This window comes from Mastigoproctus giganteus, chromosome 8, assembly GCF_048544385.1.
Source record: "Mastigoproctus giganteus isolate SK-2022 chromosome 8, ASM4854438v1, whole genome shotgun sequence".
Taxonomy (NCBI): Eukaryota; Metazoa; Arthropoda; class Arachnida; order Uropygi; family Thelyphonidae; genus Mastigoproctus; species Mastigoproctus giganteus.
In genome coordinates this window covers 90,543,741-90,559,873 of record NC_143582.1, presented here as the reverse complement: position 1 = coordinate 90,559,873, position 16,133 = coordinate 90,543,741, and positions in this window count along the sequence as shown.

Sequence of the window (16,133 nt, the reverse complement as noted above, 5' to 3'; positions counted from 1 at the left end):
CCCGAAGTTACGCGATAGGTGGGTCCGACAAAAATCGCTTAAGTCGAATTCGCGTAAGTCGGGGTACAACTTTGCATATAAATTTTGTTTAATTGGGACCAAGGACAAACAAAAACATTAGTTTAGAAGAAAAATATTTAATAAAATTGCAGTTCTTTATACATATTAATACAAAATATGTATTAAAAATAAATGGGTTACGTAAAAAAGTTATTTCGATGTCGATGACTGCATAAAATCTAACAAATTGGTCTGACGATACAGCGCCTTCTTTTTTTCACGCAGAATTTCTTCGTAGCAAGCTAATAATTTTTTTATTCCTTGCTTTGTAGCTATAACGCGTTCTTCGTTGGAGTCTTATGTGTTCTAAATTTTTTAAGCCCTTTTCAATTGAGCTGAGACCTTCTGTCAAGCTTGCAATTGCCATGTGCTTTTCTGGTGGAACTGGGTCTGACATGTCGGCTAGTTCAGTTACGTTTTGCTCACGCATCTCTATGAGATCATTCATTGTCAGCTTCTGACTATGTGAATCCAACAGCTCGTTGACATCATCACCATTGACTTCCAAATCTAATTGCCTGGCAAGATTAACAACTTCTTCTATCACATGAGCGACATGATCAGTTTCTGTCGTTGTTTTCGTCTCGGTTTTGAAAAAAAAATGGACAAAGTTACTTCCAGACACCATTCAATGTTTTTTTTTTGTGAATTTCATCCCAAGATTCTTACGGCATCTAAAACATTGAATTGTTTCCAAAAGTCTTTAACAGATATCTCACTATTTTGTCTCATAGCTTCATTCAGACGTGAAAACGAACACCTCGTGTAGTAAGCCTTGAATGTTTTGATGACTCCCTGGTCCATCGGTTGAAGCAAGCTGGTTGTGTTTGGAGGCAAAAACACGTGGGTCGAAATTAATTAGGGTGGCAGGAGGGTGACCGGGTGCATTGTCAATAAGAAGCATCACTTTAAATGGAATATGTTTAGACTTGCAATAACGTTCGACTTCGAGTATGAAGTGGTGACCAAACCAGTCCTCAAAAACGGAAGCTGTCACCCAAGCTTTATGATTTGACTTCCAAATCACTGGTAAGCTAATTTTAGATATACACCAAACGAAAAAATCAAGAACCGCGTAACTCCGAGTTCGCGTAAGTCGGGGTATTACAGTATACATATATGTTTTTGTTAAATACATAATTTCGCATTTTGATCATCTGATACACGGAATTTATGAAATCTGCAATGCAACTTCCAGAATATTTAATTTTTTAGTAATTACTTATTAATGTGTCAAATACATTTTGTATAAAGTGGAAGTAAATATAAATAAATAAATATATACACTGAGTTGGCTTTGCATTAGCAACACCTGCCTATTACCTCGTGAGGCAATAGGCAAATAAATAATTTATTTATTTATTATTATCTTTTGTTCTTTTATTATTATTATTATTATTATTATTATTATTATTATTATTTTCTTCCTGCTGGAACTCAGGCCAAGGCATCCTGAATAAGGGATTGCTGGCATCCACTGGTATTACACTACCTCCAGTGGATGAGGAATTTTAGTGCACTACTGAGGCGCAGATAGTAGAATATGCCATGCCACAAGTCCCAGCAGCCTGCTAGGACTTGCGACATGGCGCGTTCTCTTGTTAGACGCTGGAGTTGTCTGCATACACTGTCAACGTGAAGGGATGTAACCGGTCAGCGACGATAGAAAGGTAAGTCTGATTAACGGTGATTAGAGGATCCATGGAATGCCCGGAAAACAGTCCCCAAAGCATAACATCACAGCTTCCTGCTTGCCGAACACCAACAACACATCCAGGTGTTATGGCCTCATGTTGCTTTCTCCAAATTCTGATACGCCCATAAGCATTATCGAGTTGGAAACTGGATTCATCAGATCAGGCGACAGATTTCCACATGTGGGTGGTCCCATGTTAGTGCTGACTTGCCCAAGCACGGCGCAGTTTCTGGTGTCTCACAGTGAGCATGGGTGGGTACCCATAACGGCCATTGGCTACCACAGTCTATACGAGCTAATGTGTATAGTCCATGTAGATAGCTTAGGCAACCCTGGCAGAGACTAGCCAGAGAATAATGGGTAGCCTGGCTACCTCCTAGCGGTATGTATGGGCAACGTAGGGTCCCACCAGGGGCCCTGCAGCCAAATTCCTGGACACCCAATAGAACCCAACGCAATACTACGTATTCAACATAGAACACTTTTCTGGCATTTACAATAGTTTTGTATATCTTCGCAGTATACATATGGCGCAGGTGTGGGAAACCACAGGCGGCGCCTGACCTTAATACTATGCAGTCCATGCAGATATTGGTCTAGTTGTTCCTTGTATTGGATGTTTAGCTGATTCCCGTGCTGTGTCGCTTCTGTGTTACGAGATGAGGTACATAACGCTCACCACGGGCGTCGACCACACGTGGCTGTCCCACGTGTGACTTTTGGCTGGTTGTTCGACTGCTTTGGAGCCAGTCATATTAGACTCGTGATACCACAGAACGGGAACACTAATAATGTTTTCTGTTGTCGAGATACTGACACCTGCACATCTTACCTCCACAAAAATTCTGTTAGAAGTTGAAAAGATCTCGAACCCGACCCATTCTTCCTCTCACGCATTCAAAAACTGATCGTCACTGTGCGAACTACTGTATCAGCTTTTCCCGACTTTGTGTCTTCACCAGCATCGCAGGCCAATCCATTTCATTCAAGGGGAATGTTGCTAATGTGATTCAATGTATAATCTTAATTGTGGTAGATAAAATAGCACAGAGGCCATTTAGAACGTTATGGTTTATAATCTTTATAGTGCAGGCAAAGACATAAATAGCAAACAACCATTTTGTTAATAGGACAATAACACGTGAGAATAATCACAGTGCTTCCTGACTTATACACAAGTAAACCATGGATGGACACGGAGAGCTGTTTACAATGCTTTGAACGGGGACTCATTAGAGCATGATACGAGGCATAGACAGGAAGTATCAGAATTGGATAAAAAGTAGCAGGTGAATCAACTTTATTATGGTTCGAAAATATACCATTCAAAGCGAAATGGTGCAGGCCGTCCCAAAATTAGTGTTGTAGGCGCTGTAAAATCGATTATGATGGAAGGAATCTTTTCTGTGATAAGGTTCAGAAGGAACCTGTCAGAGAGGGCGAGTCTATTGTGTGAGTCATGGGCATTGGAGATCAAAGCCAGGTTTTGAGATCTTTCAGGAGCATGAGTCCCAGATGTCAGGCTGTTAGATAAATCCTATTAGCATTCCGGCCTTCACGACTATTTCCTTTCATCCTCAAGGAGGACATCCTTCTGGCTGGTAAAGTACCTGCTATTTCAATCATAGTGATCCTGGGATTGAGACGGAGTTCGGTATTAGCCTACTTTAGTGGCCAGTACTGTGTAGACTAGCGCCAAAAATATTCGCTTTATGTTAGACGGAGTTGCTGAGGCACAACTTTCAGAACCATACAAAACTGCTGTATAAATTGAAGTGACTAGAGACTTTGTGAGCATGGAGGGGTCTCAAATATGAAGCATAAGCCACGTGACGGTCCACCCACAAACTTAGCAGCAACCCCACACAGCGGTTGCTGCTAAGTTTGTTTTACCAGAACTCGTACAGTGATATTGACTGACTTCTGTGGGAGAATCTGGTTTATGGATGACATTAAAGCCTTTTCCAAAATATTTAAGAATCTGATGCACAAGAAACAGGTCTGAATTGGCCAACTTGAGAAGAAAAATGCTTTTTAAATAAGGTCAGGACGGACCCTGTATTTATTCTTTAGTGGAGGAAAAAAGTGCAGTTCAAGGCACTAAATGAGCCACGAATTGTGATATTTTATTTCAACATCTCCAGCAGTGGCTGTGACAGATAAGGCATTAACAGTTTCAATGAGCTAATATACTTAGCTAATATACATCTTTGAAAGTACATGATGAACATTGATTTGTGATTGCATTACGAAGGTCCAGCAGATATCGCTGGTCCTGGTCTTACAGAATGGTTTGCCTCTTTTAAGTATGACTTCCGTGGGATGTTGCACTGCAGTCGTCTTGCTATGTTTGAAGATGGTTCTAGAGCGAGAGAACGCAACTCTATCCACGACATCGCAGGATTCCCATTTTCTGTGAGGGACCTTCTTGGTTTGGACAAAGTTGTTAGTTTAGGTGTCCACCATGCCTTAGAATAAGAGGTATCTCTTATAGTTTTAGTGGCCGGGTTGTTAGAAACAGTGTTTATCCAGAGAGTGAGAAGGTTAACAACAAGGCAGCAGATGTCAAGGAATTGGGCTGCCGACTCCAGGCAGCCAGCGGTGTGAGTTAAGTTATTTCTGGGATGTTACAGCCACGTTAAATCTGAAGTAAAAGTCGGGATCTGTGGAAACATAGAGAGAGAGAGAGAGAGAGAGAGAGAGAGAGAGAGAGAGAGAATGATGGTAAAATGATAAGATTGGAGGAAGTGACAGCGTTTTCAAGATGGAGGCAAGTCACTGAGGAAAAAGCTAGATCGAGGAAATTTTGTTCTCTTGTAGTCCTGTGATAGACTCTTGAGTCATTGCTGTTGAGTAAAAGAAGTGTTTCATGTAAAGATGTTCTAGAGTTGGAAGTAGATTGAAGTTTCCACATAATAAGTTTCATTGCAGTTGGATGAAGATGATTAACGAGCCAGTATGCGAACTCCTCAGTAGTTTGCCTAGATAATCCAGCCGGTGTACAGGCAGATACAAAGTCAAAGAGAATATATTGATACTTTTGAGAAAGATTTTTGCTTCAGAGAATTGCTACTGCTTCAAGCAGTACACAATTATTTGATGCAAAAATGGTTTGAATACTTTAAAGAGTAGACAAATGAGAAGCATGTGGCATCGAATTTTGAGAGCAACAGTGGTCCAGTGGTGTCATGTCAATTAGAAATTTAATTTATTTCTAATTGACCTGACATTTTGAAATATCGTCCTTATAATGGGAGGAATTGAATGCCTTACATAAGACTGAATGCCTGGTTGTAAAATGGTCATCTGCTTTTTCTTGGAAATGCATTAAAAGTCTCACTAGTAGTTGTTTTTTTTTTTTTTTTGTTTTTTTTTGGGACCAAGAATCTAAGGCTATGGGGCGTCAACACATCTTTATAAATTGCTATATTCAATGATTAGTTTGCCATATTTACTGGACGAAAATTCCGAGTTTTAGGGCAGGAGAGATGGGAAGGAATCCCGTGCAACCTTCTCCAGAGACTGTTTTAACTTGGTCACAGTGGAAAAATTGCTGAAAAAAATTGTTTCATTGTTTACGGGATTCGAACCAGGCCTTTTTTTCACAGTGATGCAAAACAGCAACTGTAATAACTGTGCTACACACGAAGGTATACAAAAAGTGACCAGGAATTTTGTTATTGTTGAATTTGTATTGATAGCATTGTGAATTTATGGGACGTTGCATGGGAGGGTTTGTTTGTTAGAGGAGGAAGAGGCATTCTTCGTGTATGAAGCTTCTGCAATGGGCTGAAATTGTTACTGAGATTACTGCATGTTTTTTTATTTTTATTTATTTTTCTTTTTTTTAATTGTTCAAAATGTGCATGCATTCCAGGTTTATGGGAAGCATAAAAAAATTAAACAGCATGAACTGCATTATTGATATATTAGCGTGTTATAAGGAATTTGGTGTGAATATAGGAGGAATAGAAGATATGGTGTTAAATTTATTGCTGAGATATTGGTATTCCTCTCGTATTCTAAGAATTGGTCACACATTGGGCAAATAAAGAATAAAAAGTCAAAGTAGTGCAACACTGATTGTCGAGTAATTCGGGCTAAAGAATAGTTGATAAACATAACAAAATAAGTAAAATAAAATAAAATACATAATTAATTAATAGCGTAAAATTGATTACTAAGGTAATCACGTGTTTTATGGAATCTCTGACAGGTCATAAAAAAGGAAAGAAGACCTGGATACTACTGGATTAATTTACAAGATTTATGTTTCATATGTAGTCTGAAAACTAATGGCTAAACTAACTGGGCAACTGAATGTGCAAAGTGGAATAGAAGGAATTTGCTGTATGAGTCAGGTAACAAAGGAGTGCGACAGAAGGTCCCAATTTTCAATGTATATATATTTATAAATTGCTGTTTTTTTTCTTTTTTGCTATTTATTAAGGGTGTTTATTAGCATTAAAGAGGTCAGGATGTTCCTCAAGCATCTGCTGTAAATGGAAGACGTAACAGACAGTTAGACAGTGATTATTTTAATGTATCAGACAATTTAAAATTACAGTTTTGCGTTCTCTATAGGATTCAGGTCCGGCCGGGCTGTTTCAGGTCTGACCAGCTAAGAGTTGTAATGGACCGTTCTTCCAACCATTTTTTTCACCTGTAACAAAACAAACGTAAACACATTACTGTCGAATCTCTAAGGCAGAAATGAAGCTAAAGTAACTACAGAGGTGCCGACTTACACTTTTCGCCCGATGACAAGGAGCAGAGCCGTCCAGAAATATGCAGTTACTTGGCAGATTGAAATGGTCTCTAATGGTTGGCAGCAATTTGCCCTCCAATATAGCCAGGTATCCATTGGCATTTACAGAACCTTTTATAAACTGAGGTGAGACGAAGTGCACCCCCATGTCATTTGGATGGTAGGGAATTTCACTGTAGATACCATACAGTCTGGATGGAATTCTTCACCACGTCTACGGCGAATCGTTTGTCTCTCATCAGAGCCATGCAGGTTGAATCTCTTCTCATCCGAGAAAATAACTGACTTCCACTGCTCGAGGGTCCATTTGACATGCTCCTTAATTACACCAAATTAATCGGGCCTTTTTCATTTTTTGTGTGAGGAGGAGCTTCTTCTTAGGACGACGAGCTACAAGCCCATTTTTGAACAGGCGTCTTCTGACTGTTACTGCACTTGTACCACTCCTGTATGTTCTTCCCATTCTCTTTTCAGCTCAGACGAAGAAGCTTTACGGTTTTTAAGGCATGAGCGCTTCAAACCGTGGTCGGTCCTGTTTTGGCGTAGAGACTCGTTTGCGTCCGGTTCCTTTTTCCTATCAGCAGAACCAGTATTCTTCAGTTTGGAAAGAAATCTACTCACTGTAGACTGATTACAAGACACTTCATAAGCAATATGAAGGGAAGAACATCCTTCTTTACGTAAAGTAACAATAGCATTCTTTCTTCGTGGCGTCAACTGCATGTAATCGCCATCCTGACACAAGCAAGGAATGACTGTAACTCTTGCAGAGCGTGCTTATATAGCTGAAAGTAACAGCTGATGCAATATTACGTCATCGCCAACCCGTGTCAATCTTATCTGATGCAATCTGTAAGACATATTGCCATATACTTACGTTATTCGGACGACAATTACAATTTTAAGGGGTGATGCACTATCTTTGAACACCACTGTATATACATAAGATAAAAGCGTTAAAATACAATAAGATAAAAGTGTTAAAATATAATATAATAAAAGCGTTAAAATACATAGAAGCTTTCGAAGCAAAGTGCCTCTTCATCAGCTAGTTGGTGAATGGTGTACTTCAGTATATATTGATGGTTACATTAGTAAAAGTCAGCTGGGCGTGATCATGTATCACGAGTCTGATGTCGGTAGAACAGAATTACGTACACGTGACGATCGCCAGCGCTCATCGCACTGCAATACAGTACATTATATAATAGGGGGTAAGTGCACTCCCCTCGTGCGATTCATAGTACTATTACTGGTAGCTATGTTCAGTGCTACAAGCCATGAGCGCTGGCGTTAATCACGTGAATAGTCGACGATTATCTTATGTGTATATATCATTTATTTATTTTAAGAAATTTATTTTAACCAGTTAGTCGGTCGTCGCAAGAAACTTGGATGATCGATAAAAACCATTTATTAATTCACAAAAGTTTTTTTTTTTTTTTTTCCTTTTCTATGGCATGCAAATCTTGATGTATTTTTGCTTCAGATTACTTTTGGTACGCAGGCCCGAAAATGTTCACCAAAGGTTCGTCAGCGAAGGCAAACTTTTCGGGCCTTAGATGCTTCTGTAGGAGTACACAGACATAGACAAATGAAACATTCTAGATTGCAAAAATGCATTTATTGTGCCAATGCTAGGAATGACATTTCAACCGCACATTATACATAGTAATAGTTGGATAATCATTGCATATTTGATTGATTATATAACATTGGAATTATAAGAAGGAAAAGTGCTTATATTACACCTGTTGCGCATCCCGAAAACGTAGCATGAAAATTTTCGGTAGGAGATTATTATTATTATTAATGTCTTATTTCTCCCTGACTGGGGGTTCTACCTCGTGACGGATATTGCTACCAAGTACACAGGGTGGTTGTTGTTATGTCTGGTGTTACTGTTGGTCGAGGAACTCTCTGACTATCCTACAGTGTTCAGTATTGCAACTTTCTGGAGTTCCTTATAGGTGTTCGCTGAGAGACCTATTGCTGCAAAGCTGTTATGTAGGGTCTTTGGCATCATACCTGTGGTTGACACGATGATCGGGATGGTCGTTACTTGCTGCATATGCCACATCTCCTTGATCTCCTGTCTTAGGTTCGTGCACTTTCTGAATTTTTCCCCATGGGTTTCTGTAGGTTGCAGTGTTGGGCACCGCTATGTCAATCAGATAGGCAGCTTTTTTTCCTTCTTGTCCACAAGAGTTATGTCCGGTCTGTTGTGCGCGATTTTCCTATCCGTTATTATGGCGCGGTCCCAGTACAGCTTGTGGGTTGGGGTCTCTAGTACTGCCTGTGGTTCGTACTTGTAGTATGGTATACTTTCTTTGGTCAACTGGTATTTCCTCGCTAGCTTCTGATGTATTATCCTGGCTACCTTGTCGTGTCTACGAGTGTACTCAGTCTAGGTGATCAACCTTGCATCCCGCGGTGATGTGTTGTATCGTTTCCGAGGCCAGGTGGCATCGTCGACATGTGTCATCGAACACTCCGGACTCTTTGGCGATGTATTTTATATAGTTCCTGGTCTTTCCACCCATCGTTTCTGCCGTACTGTGTCCACGGCGGCCATCCAAGTCATCGCGGGGACAATCCCGCTGGATTTGGCTGTGATCTTCCGAGGCCTCTGCTTTCGACTAAAGAAAAGAATCCCAACCTCCATACTTGACATAGAGCTGAACCTCGATAATGACATGAAGCGAGAAAAGACTAGATGTTACAATGAACTTATCAATCTGTGGCAGACCAGATGGGACACCTCTATCACTGGAGCAGTAACTAAAAAATTCCTCCCGATGGTAACCTTTGCAACATCTAAAACCACCATCTCATGGTTTTCATTGAGTCTAGAAACTACATATATTGTCACCGGCCACGGTTCCCTTAATGATAAGATCCACCAATTGGGATTGATCAATACAGATCTTTACATCTGTAGCAACAAAGAAAGCTGGTTCCATATCCTTTTCGAATGTGATCTATATGAAGAACAACGTGAACAACTAAAGACAACTGTCTCTAACTTTGCAACTGAACAACTGGAGCAACTCATCCATTATCCTGAGAACCTCCGCTCCTTCCAGGAGTTTGCCAATGCTGCCTTTTCAAGGCGTCGAACCGTGCTGGCCAACACTAACCCAACACCTGAACTCAGCAATAATTAATACCATAATCTCATTATTAGTCTTTTTTTTTTTTTTTAATATTTTTTTCCCTTCCCCTCTCTCTCCGCGCTCTGCTCTGACTCTAGGCTGTCCTCGGAGTAGCTCTTTTCTGCACTCCTTCCTTTTTTCCTTCTAGTCCCATGCTAGATGAAAAAAAAAAATTTTTTTTTTTTTTTTTCCTTTCTTCCTCGCCTTCTGCTTCTCTGAACCGGGGCCTCCCCAGGGCAGGGCAGCCCCTCTTTCTCAAAAAAAAAAAAAATAAATAAAATAATAAAAATTTATTAATTATTATTATTTATTTATTTAATTTTTATTTTTCTTCTCCTCTCTCTCTTCCTCTCATTCTACCTGGATTGGGACTTCCCTGGGCTAGGGAAGTCTCCCTCCTCTCTTCCCCCTTCCCATCTTTAGATAGTCCTATTTCTTCCCTGGGAAACCCGTTCCTAAGGGGGAGGGTGAGCAGATAGTAGGAGACCTGCCTTCCTGCAGCTATGGACGAGTGCCTGGAAGCTACCATCCTGTTAATGGCTGCTTTCAGATAGCCAAGAGGCCAATACACAACAGAGTATAACAAGACACACAGAGACAATATTTATTTTCCTTCCTGTCCTGTGCGGGATGAACTTTTTTTTTCCCCTCTTCTTCTTCTTTCCTCTCTCTCTCAACTATCCTTTTCCTGCCTGTGCAGGAAAAATTTTCCATGCGAATTTATTATTTTTTTTTTCTTCGCTACTCACACACGGGTCTTACCTTTACAGTCTGTTTAAAAAAAAAAAAAAAGGTAAAAAACCAGGCGGAGTTGAACTTATGCATTAAACTAGGAACCACCCACGCATATAATACATACATACATATAGTTCCTGGTGTTGATTATCTAGTCTTGGATGGCGAGCATGAATCCTTCAGTCTCAGGGAAGAGCGTCCCGCTCGTGAGCCACACATTGGAAGCAATTTTATCTATGTGATCTTAATGGAGATCATTGTAGTGTCCGACATGGTGTGTCTTCTCTGCCCATCTTTCTGGCTTCGTTTGTACCTCCTGATGGGGGGGGAGGGGGGGCTCCTCGCCTAGGTTGAGTGGGGTATGCCGCTTGTCTATCTTCATTATGGCCTGGTGGAGTGCTGCTGTGTGTTTTTGGAAGTAATCCTTCAGGTTAACTATCGCTGTCTTCAGGTTAAGTATCGCTCAATGACGTCTCTCAGGCCCCTTCCTCCTTCTTCCCGGGCAATTGTCAGAGTCTCCACGGCAGATTTCGGATGGTGTTGGCGGCTCTTGGTCATCATTGTCCTTGTCTTTCTCATGATATCCTCTGGCTCGGTGTTAGTCCAATCTATGACCCCGAAGAGCCCCTCCGCAGCCAGGTGGGCAGAGCAGCAGTGCGTAGCACACGCTTCTTGATTAGACCGGGGTTTGAGCCCGTGACCACCAAAAACGGAGGATGCGGAAAGGTCATGGAATGACCACCGCATATCCCCCCCCCCCCGAGCAATATGGCCTTAGTTGCTAATGCTCCTAAAAACCAAATAACAACAACAACATGACCCCGAAGGAGTGTATTAGCACTGGGACAGCCTAGGACAGCAGGCTTCTGAGTCTCTGATGGTATTTTTCCGTCAGGCAGGCCTTAATTTCATTGTCCTGTAACTGCTGAGCCTGCATCATCCCCAAGTATTTCTAGGCCTCTCCCTACAAATACTTGGGGATCTTTTATTATTATTATTTCCCTGCCTTAACCTTTGGGACATTTAAAAGTTAAAAAGTTAGCGAAATTCAAACTTCAAAGAAGTCAAATCGATTCATCATCGGTTTTTAATAAAAACTAACGCATCAAGATTCGAACCAAAAGGTTTACATTTACAAGTCATCAGAGGTAACTGATTCACTTTATTCCGTGTAAAGCAGGCGCTTTAAAAGCTTTATAATTATTTCAAAAACCCCGTAAATTACTCTTCGCAGAGACTTAAACGGCTTATTGGTGTTGATGCGGCGCAATATTTAAAATTACTCTTGGCTGAACACGAGTCGAAGTTTATTAAAGGAGTGATAGAATACGAGAAAGTAGTTCTACCTCCTCTTTGAACAATAATGAAAAAAAAAACGTGTCCTGAGCGCTTCATCTTTAACGCTTAATTCGAAGTACAGAGAAAAACTGCCGCAACTAATCAGAAGAAATGCAAATTGTCCACTTTCATCTCACTCGACTGGATGTCCTTACATATGGCTGATTATTTAAAATCCCATTCTCGATATTACTTCTGCATCGCGATAAAAAAAAAAAGACAACTTTTTATTTCTTTTAAATCCCCCAATTTACCCGCAGCTATTAGAATTCCCGATCATCCACCTCGTTTGGTCAATATTAAATGGATACGCGAGAAGTTTTCTTCGTCAATTCAACATTTAGCCGCTTTATCCGATGACGAACATTAAATGACATTTGCGTGCGTTTATTTAAGCGCTTTCTCCTTCCCTTATTCCCCCAATAAATACATACACGACTGGGTCATCAAATGGCACATATCGTCCACACGCGTCCCCTCGCTATCATCGCTGCCACCCACAAATACGAGAGCAACGAACTAATACGCGCCATTATCCAGGATAAGTATGTGCTCGCTCAAGTGTCGAACAGAAGCTCGTGCTCCATCGCGTCGCGGTAATTGGCCCAATCATAGCTAGCGAGAACCTTATTCTGCGCCCCTGGAGCGAGTCTAGAGAGAACGGAGAACGCTAAAACCTTCTGGTTGCGGCATCCTAACACAATCATGTAATAAACGTATCGACATGCTGAGCACAGTGTCCCCGAGCTCGAGATACTACAAAGGGATAATTAGGCATAAAATGCGATTAAGCGTCGAGAGACGCGGAGCCTTGCGCCACGTTAATGAAGAATACGTGACTTCCGTACGACCGGCCCGGAACTTGCTACGGTGATGCTGGCCCTGAGGCACAGGGGTGGTGCTTCCTTGTACGGCCAAGCTCCTTAGAAGGGGGAATGGGGAAATTCACTTAGTTCGTTCCTTGTTAAGAGTGTGGTTAGCGAGCTCTGAGCAGGCAGAAAGAAGAGGTAGTAGGTGGAGGTATTATGGGTAGAATGCCAAGCAGCGTCACGTAATAAAGGTATAGTTAATGATAAGACTGATCGCAAATCTAACACGATGATTCCAAAAAGTTCCACCGTATTTGGATCACTTTGTATTTTTGTTTCACCGACTGCCACATAAACTAGCTTGATTTAGAAAGTTGTGAATCTAGCTGGATTTAAGAGACTGCGCATCGAATTTTGTGTAATTGATTAATATAAAATATTTTTTTATGTCCTTCGCACTTCGTGCTACTTTTTTTAGGAACGTGGTGACTGCAAATGTGCCACTTTTTATCGCTTTTAGTGGTGATATAAAGGATTACAGAAATTATTAATAAGCCACCCACGAGGTTTATAACCATTTCTGCAATTTCAGCAATAATTCCAGGAGTTGAGCAAAAAAAAAAAAAAAAACTGTTATCTCTTAACTCCTAACTGTTTATAATAAAGCCCATGTGGTTCGGCATCGGTACATCATTCACGTGGCAAGCATTTGCAAGAGCAGCATTCGATCCAGTTTCTCTGAAAATATTTCTCCACAAGGCGGTGTCCCTAATTGATAGGCTTTCCAAAATATCATTAAAATCGTATCAATAAAAATTCGGTATTTATTATTTTCTTTTGTAAGCGCGTGAACCTGCAGTACACGTACAATGCACCTTTTGTCTTCACCATGTCCGTCCGTCCGTCCGCAGGTACTAAGTCGGTTCCTAGTGAATGAATTATCGTGTAATTTTATATATTTATGTTTTGCAAAAACATTCATTTAGCCATTCCAAATTTCATTAAAATCGGACCAACAGAAATCAGACAACTGTTATTTCTTTTTCTGTCCGTCTGCATGTGATAACCCGACTCCCAGTGGCTGGATTTTCATGAAACCTTATATTTCACTCTTTTCGAATGATTTGTGGAGCCTTTCCAAATGTAATTAAAATTGGACTGCTAGAAATCTGGCAATCAATATTTATTTTTTTATAAATATCATATAGGCCATCCATATACAAACATGTATTAGTAACGGCCATATGGTGCAAGGAAGCCTAAGGCTTATACTGCGCAACCAAAATAAATAATTTTTTTTTTCAAATTCATTTCCGTTTCCTTCAAGCCAAACCAGGTCTAGTATCGCATTGTTGAATGTCCACGATGAGTTCTTTCTAGGGACTATAAGTTCGAATTTCACCCTTGCGCAGTTTTTCCTTTTTCTATCCTTCTATCGCTATTTTCAGGGAAACCTCCGATGATTCCGAGCTGACCATAGTGTAAAAATAAATAAAATAACTTTTATGTTTATGCACCGGGACGATCACAAGATCAAAAGTGTTCACAAGATAGGAGTGATGATTCTGCTAATTGATTTTGGAGATGACAGTGAAGATTTTATAACTCCAGTTGTGTATGCGCAGGTTATGCTCGTTGATGATGGTTTTCCATGGTCTTATTCTAAGTTTTGCCAGAGAATATTAATATTCTTCCGAAGGGAAAATATTATTATTATTATTATATTATTTCTCCCTGTTTGGGCAGTTCCATCCTGTGACAGGTACTGGTACCAAGTGCACAGGGTGGTTGTTATGTCTGGTGTTACTGTTGGTCGAGGAACTCTCTGCCTTCCTATAGGTGTTCAGGATTGCGACTATCTGGAGTTGACATTAACTTGTTGACATTAAACTTGTTGATACTTGTTGACATTAAACTTGAATTTCTGTAGATTGTAATTTTCAGGAAATACGTATGAAGGAGGGTTGTTCCAGAAAAAGGAAATTGAATGAATAAATTGTATTGTATTCTTTGCATTATTTTTCTGTTCAAGATGACTTGTTATCATTCCCTGTTCGCCTTTTTGTTATGGACATGTGAGAGGACTTGGAGTGGTTAAGTTGTAGCCTTATCATCTCTAGGTAATCAGCAGATGCTTGATTTGTGTAACCGCTGTTTTATTATTAATGTGAATTTAGGGTCTTCAATAAGAGCTTCAAATCGCCTGTGTATGTGCCGAAATTAGGATATAATGCTAGGAAGAGGTCCATCTTCGTTTATCATCTACCCATGCTGAGAAGAGGGTAGACGAGAAACGGTAATTTATCGAAGTTTGGAAATGGGTTGCCCATCATTCTGTTTAGCCATTCCAAGGAACCAGTGTTCCATCCCAGAAAATCCGTTAATCAATACATTGGACAAAGTTATTAAAGTTCAGCAAACATACTAAGCACAGTACTCCTGATGAGGACTCTTAAAATAAGACCACTGAAATGAAACACAATTTCAGAACTTTCATAAAGAGCAAGCAAGAATTACATTAAGTACTAAAATGTGAAATAAGGTTAACTATTGATTATATTCATTATGGATTATCTTTAACCACATTTTTCCCTTTTTCCTCCAGTTGCCTTATTCTACGTACCATCGCCTTATTGTGTACCTAATATCAATTTGTGACAATGATTCTTTAAGCGTGCTCCCTCGAAATACTCTACTCCATATTTAAAAAGAATTGAACATTTATTCTTTTCCTTTTTGTAATATTTAATACACCGAACGTTCTTTTCTTCCTACCTGCCTGGAAGCTTTATAAAATTGGGAGAGAAAAAGAGAAAAAAAAACCAGATTTCTCTTTTTAACCTCCCAGTAAACAAATGGCTTTCTCTGGGGACTTTCTTAAATAAAGAAGCAGTATTTGATAAACTACATTTACATTTCATTTCAGTAACAAACCATCCAATCACAGAGGTAGAAAATGAAATTTTTAGCATTGTACAGCGAAGTTCACCCCTCATAAAACGCCTTATGACTTTACGAAGGCAATGTTTTGATGTATCTAAGAGAAAATACGGTTGTTGAGATTGCACACATTTTTATGAGTAATATATTTCAGCGCGTTCCTTTGCATCTACCCTGGCGGCAAATATTACCGAGTGGGATTTAGTTTAGTAAAATATTAAATACAGCCGTGTTTGAATACGGAATTCCAGTTAAATCGAAAATAAAAGTGAACGCACTTAAAATTTTAAACACGGCTTCTTGAAGCCAGAAAAGCGTGGAATCTGTAGATGTACTGATACGTAATGATGTCTCGTAGAAAGATAAATCTGATAAATTGGAATGAACTAAGTGAACTCGAATACGATCCACGATTTGTTTTATAGTCTCAGAGAAGTTTTATGCAAGTGCTTACAATTCTGCAGTCTTCTGGGTAATGGAGTAGAAAACATAACTTATATATGACGTGTATTTTCTCTTAAAAATAGCTAGAGAATGGTAACGAACTAAGGGGGATTTTGCTTTCTTAGGATATATTTTCTTCCACTACTAATATATATTTATTTATTTATATATATCAGCAATGCGAAGAA